This window comes from Aulonocara sp. 'chitande type north' Nkhata Bay, linkage group LG13 (genome assembly GCF_057382095.1).
Source record: "Aulonocara sp. 'chitande type north' Nkhata Bay isolate Kocher_YH1m ecotype deep benthic linkage group LG13, A_spYH_male_GT1.1, whole genome shotgun sequence".
Taxonomy (NCBI): Eukaryota; Metazoa; Chordata; class Actinopteri; order Cichliformes; family Cichlidae; genus Aulonocara; species Aulonocara sp. 'chitande type north' Nkhata Bay.
Window position 1 is genome coordinate 6,526,396 of NC_141356.1, and position 6,037 is coordinate 6,532,432.

The window sequence follows — 6,037 nt, forward strand, 5'->3', positions numbered from 1 at the left end:
GTGTTTGCAGCGCTTGTGGGCAGCAGTCGTATATCACACGTTTTGGTAAAGAAAGATCTATCTTTAAATGAGCACCCTGGACCAGCTGAGGTCACCTCACATCCCAACGTAGCTGAAAAAAAAAATGTCTGGCAAAAATGCCGCTAATGAGCACTGAAAGTTACTTAGAAGCATCTCAGTGTTGAGTCTCAGCCTTGTTGTGTGTGTATGACGTTTTTAATAGAGCATAAATTTGTGTTGACCCAACTCAGTGTTTGAGGAAGCTGATATGCCGCATAGCGACAGGAGTCATTTATCTTGCAGCATTAAATCCACTCTTTTTCTTTCATGGCTCTGAATCACGTCTTCAAATCATCAGCTATGTTCTGATGTGGAGAGGATTCTTTTTTCTCTTTCTCTCTCTCTCTCTTTATATTTTATGTATTTAAGTTGTATAAATTTGATGTCATGAGAAGTTAATGAGTCCACAGTGCCATGCACATCAAAGGTCTGGACATTTGATTGAGACTAACCAATTACTTTGCTTCTTGTTTTCTTGGTAGCAGCTGAGGAATCTATATTCATCAAAATGGATATAGATAAATCATTAAGAAATACATTAGTACAACAATAAATCAATGGCTTTTTCTGATGAAAGGGTTTGCATGGCGGGGCATTTGGTTAGCACCGTTGCGTCACAGCTCCTGGAGTGAAGCGAAGCTTTCAATGGGTTGGCTCTTCAGTCTAGAGATATAGCAGTTAGATTCTAAACTCACCATAAGTTTGGGTGTGAGTTTGAATGATTATCTGTATCTCTGTGTTGACTCTGTGATTGGCTGATGACCCTTTTCAGGCTGTACCCTGCCCCAGCACAGATAGGCCCTAGTAGGATAAGCAGTTAAGAAAAACAGATTAATGATATTTGGTGTTTTATCAACTAGTGTTCACAAAAAACAAAAACAACAAATACATTTTGATCATCTTTACTTGAACTGTGCAGCTATTATGTTCTAATGTGTTTTTGCCACAAGAAAACAGACTGATGACCCGTCCAGGGTGTACCCCACCGCTAACCCTATAGTGGATGGGACAGGCTGAACCCCACCCATGACCCTGATAAGGATAAGTGGAAGTAACACACATTTCTGGCACAACTTCACCGACTTCCAAGGTGCATGGAGAAGATAAGGATCTAACTACACAGAGACTCCAGCAACACTTAAAAGTAATGAGAAAAAACTTTGTTAAGTGACCTTTTTCACTTTTTTTGTCACTTAATAAAGTTGCTTCTCATTATTTTTCAGGATAAGTGGAAGAGAATGAAAGGATGGATGGATGTTTTAGCCACATCCAAGTTCTGAAACTGTTTCTAACTGGTCAGACACATTAATCCTCCACACCACCACTTGGTGGCAGCAGTCTCAAACGTTGACTGGCAGCAGCCTGAGGTCACTGTAAGTATATAATGTAATAGTGTCTATTTGTTTTAAAGCAAATAACTTATAGGTAAGGGTTACAGTATATACAGTGCAAGGAGTCATACTGCACTGAGGTGAACTGAGAGGTTCTGGTAGCTCAGCATTTTTGTCTGTTTTTTTTGGGGGGGGTGAGATAACCACACCAGCATTCAGTCAAGGTCGGACGGGCTGTGGAGTATTAGTGCTCTGATTGTCAAATATGCAGTTATCAGTTTCTCTTATCAATATGTGCCTTACTTGCAGTGATTTAAGGTACAGGATCCTCTACTTAAAAGGCTTTTCAAACAAGGCAAACAAGTGTACTCTATACTCCAGCAGTTCCCTCTACATCAACATGTCAAACTCATTCCCACCATGTCTCACGAGGGCCTGCATGCTTTTAATTGGGTGTACTTTAACATGCGGCTTTTAAAATCCACTCTTGTTTTCTTCGTCTTCTTTTTTCCCCTTTCTTGCAGAGTGTTCTGTTTGAGAAGAGCGAATTTGCAGAGTTAAGCAGAAATGTCTCACTCTGCAGAAAAAAGGCAACAAAAGCTGCTTGTTCATCTAAACAGATCTGCCGCGGAGCAGGAGCGGGTTCTCTCAGAAGGCGAAACGAGGTTTTACATTTTGACACTTCGACAGGGTGAGAGTATGATGTTTCCAGAATCACAACACAACAAACACCTGTAGTTGTCTTTAAGCTTAAATTGGCAATTTGGGAAATCCATCATGTTCATTAGGAGAAAACAGAGGTTAGGTGCACTCTGTAAACACAGTGCTTGTCTCAAAAATACTACCTACTGTGCAGTTTTTATGTCTTTGTAGGAAAAAATGCAAATTACCTCTAGATGTACACTACTGTAAGCATGTGCATCATAAAATAAACTATCATCATGCTTTAGTCAGGTGTCTCTAGTCAGATGGGAAAGTTGTCTTTAAGCAAGATTCAAGTGATTACTTTATAACAGGATCTGTGACTAAGGGCCCAATTCCCCTGCCATTATATTGAATTTCATTGTATTTTATGTGAAATTACAATGTAATTTTACATTCTGTAAGTAATTTTCAGTACTGCATATGTAATTGTAATTCCCACTTAATTTCATGCTAATTTTGTGGAAAAACAAGAAATACAGTGGGGCAAAAAAAGTATTTAGTCAGCCACCGATTGTGCAAGTTCCCCCACCTAAAATGATGACAGAGGTCAGTAATTTGCACCAGAGGTACACTTCAACTGTGAGAGACAGAATGTGAAAAAAAATCCATGAATCCACATGGTAGGATTTGTAAAGAATTTATTCGTAAATCAGGGTGGAAAATAAGTATTTGGTCAATAACAAAAATACAACTCAATACTTTGTAACATAACCTTTGTTGGCAATAACAGAGGTCAAACGTTTACTATAGGTCTTTACCAGGTTTGCACACACAGTAGCTGGTATTTTGGCCCATTCCTCCATGCAGATCTTCTCGAGAGCAGTGATGTTTTGGGGCTGTCGCCGAGCAACACGGACTTTCAACTCCCGCCACAGATTTTCTATGGGGTTGAGGTCTGGAGACTGGCTAGGCCACTCCAGGACTTTCAAATGCTTCTTACGGAGCCACTCCTTTGTTGCCCGGGCGGTGTGTTTTGGATCATTGTCATGTTGGAAGACCCAGCCTCGTTTCATCTTCAAAGTTCTCACTGATGGAAGGAGGTTTTGGCTCAAAATCTCACGATACATGGCCCCATTCATTCTGTCCTTAACACGGATCAGTCGTCCTGTCCCCTTGGCAGAAAAACAGCCCCATAGCATGATGTTTCCACCCCCATGCTTCACAGTAGGTATGGTGTTCTTGGGATGCAACTCAGTATTCTTCTTCCTCCAAACACGACGAGTTGAGTTTATACCAAAAAGTTCTACTTTGGTTTCATCTGACCACATGACATTCTCCCAATCCTCTGCTGTATCATCCATGTGCTCTCTGGCAAACTTCAGACGGGCCTGGACATGCACTGGCTTCAGCAGCGGAACACGTCTGGCACTGCGGGATTTGATTCCTTGCCGTTGTAGTGTGTTACTGATGGTGACCTTTGTTACTTTGGTCCCAGCTCTCTGCAGGTCATTCACCAGGTCCCCCCGTGTGGTTCTGGGATCTTTGCTCACCGTTCTCATGATCATTTTGACCCCACGGGATGAGATCTTGCGTGGAGCCCCAGATCGAGGGAGATTATCAGTGGTCTTGTATGTCTTCCATTTTCTGATGATTGCTCCCACAGTTGATTTTTTCACACCAAGCTGCTTGCCTATTGTAGATTCACTCTTCCCAGTCTGGTGCAGGTCTACAATACTTTTCCTGGTGTCCTTCGAAAGCTCTTTGGTCTTGGCCATGGCGGAGTTTGGAGTCTGACTGTTTGAGGCTGTGGACAGGTGTCTTTTATACAGATGATGATTTCAAACAGGTGCCATTCATACAGGTAACGAGTGGGGGACAGAAAAGCTTCTTACAGAGGACGTTACAGGTCTGTGAGAGCCAGAGATTTTCCTTGTTTGAGGTGACCAAATACTTATTTTCCACCCTGATTTACGAATAAATTCTTTACAAATCCTACCATGTGGATTCATGGATTTTTTTTTCACATTCTGTCTCTCACAGTTCAAGTGTACCTCTGGTGCAAATTACTGACCTCTGTCATCATTTTAAGTGGGGGAACTTGCACAATCGGTGGCTGACTAAATACTTTTTTGCCCCACTGTACTTCCCCTTGTTACATCCTAGGTAGACTGTACTTTCTGAGGCAAGGGCAGTATTATGGAGTGACTTAGCCTTGTCTAACTTCCAGCTTTTTAATAGGGAAGGAGAAACTCCTTTCTTCTATTTCGTTTTCAAAGTTATGTTTGAACAGTGATTGTGAAAGAAAGAAAATACGTTAGATTTCACTCCGTCATTATAAGCTCACATAAGCCTGCAGCCTTTGACTGTATTTTGTTTTTTTCTTTTATTTGGTGAGGGACAACAGCCTGCTTTTACGTTGCTAAAATAAAGGGATGAGTAGAACAGCCATCATAATGAACATAATGAGTATAAAAATGTTTTAGCTACCCTCTCCAGTGCAAACATTCCTCCGTCTAACCTCACAATACAAGAAAAGAAGGCCGTCGCTTCCCTGAGCAAAGACCAAAACATCACCATATTACTAGCTGTCAAGGAGAGGTGCACTGTTGTTCTAAACACAACAGATTATCACACAAAAATGACTACACTCCTCAGGGACAACTATACCTATGAAGCCTTAAAACGAGACCCCACAAGCATCTACAAAAACAAAGTCATCAGTTACCTACAACAGCTTGTAAAGGATAAAATCACTGACCGCCCTGTATACCACCATCTGCCCAGGGGATGCTATACCCTGTATGTATGGTGTTCCAAAGAACTGCAAAGAAGGACCCCCATTCATACCCATTGTAAGCAGTATAAAGTCAGCCACCTACAATGCTACTGCCCCTTGTGGGGAATGCACCACATCATATCAAAAACCCCACCGACTTCACCAACATGGTCCAGAGACTTACACTGGATCCATAGTGTCCAGAGTGCATACCTACAGCTGAGGCTGCCTTACCACCACATATTTTAAATGCAAAGAGGATTTCTACAGACAAAAACCATGGATGAGCCATTGGCTCCCAGGTGTCACCTATTGTGGCCAACCTTTAGATGGAAGAAGTGGAAAGTTAAGGACTTGGCTCTTTTAAAGGGGCAGCACCTAGCCACTGGTACAGATACGTGGCTACAAGGATTTCACATCAAAATCCAAACCCAAGAAGGAGAAGCCTTCACTGCTCACATCAACTCAGTGGATAGAAACATAAATTCACCAGGGAAGACACAAAGGATAATAGTTTGCTGTTTCCGGACTGAGCTGTGCACACTGAGGGAAATGGAAACCTTAACACTGAAGTTTACCGGAAGCCCACACACATGGACCAGTACCCACTCTTTGATTCCCACCACCCTGTGGAACACAAACTTGGGGTATCAGGACCCTGCAACACTGGGCAGAAAACACTCCTTCTAAGCCAGAGCGGGAAAGAAATGAAACACACACACACACGTAAAGAAAGCTCTTTTGGGCTTTCATCAAATCAGCAAAGATGCACAGTTCAGGTCAGACGAAGAATCCAGAGTCCAGCTGATTTTGGAGAACCCCTGACTTTTAAATTTGCACAACCACTAAGTCAGCATGGTAAGAGATTCATCTAATAAAGTGAGACAATAGCTTCACTGAAACAAAACAAAAAGTGTACATTTCAACTATCTTAAGTAGATATGATATCACATCAACTCTGGGCACATTAAGGCTCCTTTTTCAATCAAAAAAAGCATGGTTGACTGGAAACTCCAGCAGATGTTTGCCTGCTGGAAGAATTCAAAAGTTACAGGAACATTTTACTGGGAGAATGCAACAGAGTGTAGCAATATATATAAGAAAAGGTCCATTAGTGTAAAAATCAGTGCGGTACACATCAGCATCGGAGTTGAGACGCTTCTCTGAGCCGCCCAGTAATTCTGATAGCTTGTCAGTCCGACTCAGGATTTTCTTTGGACAAATA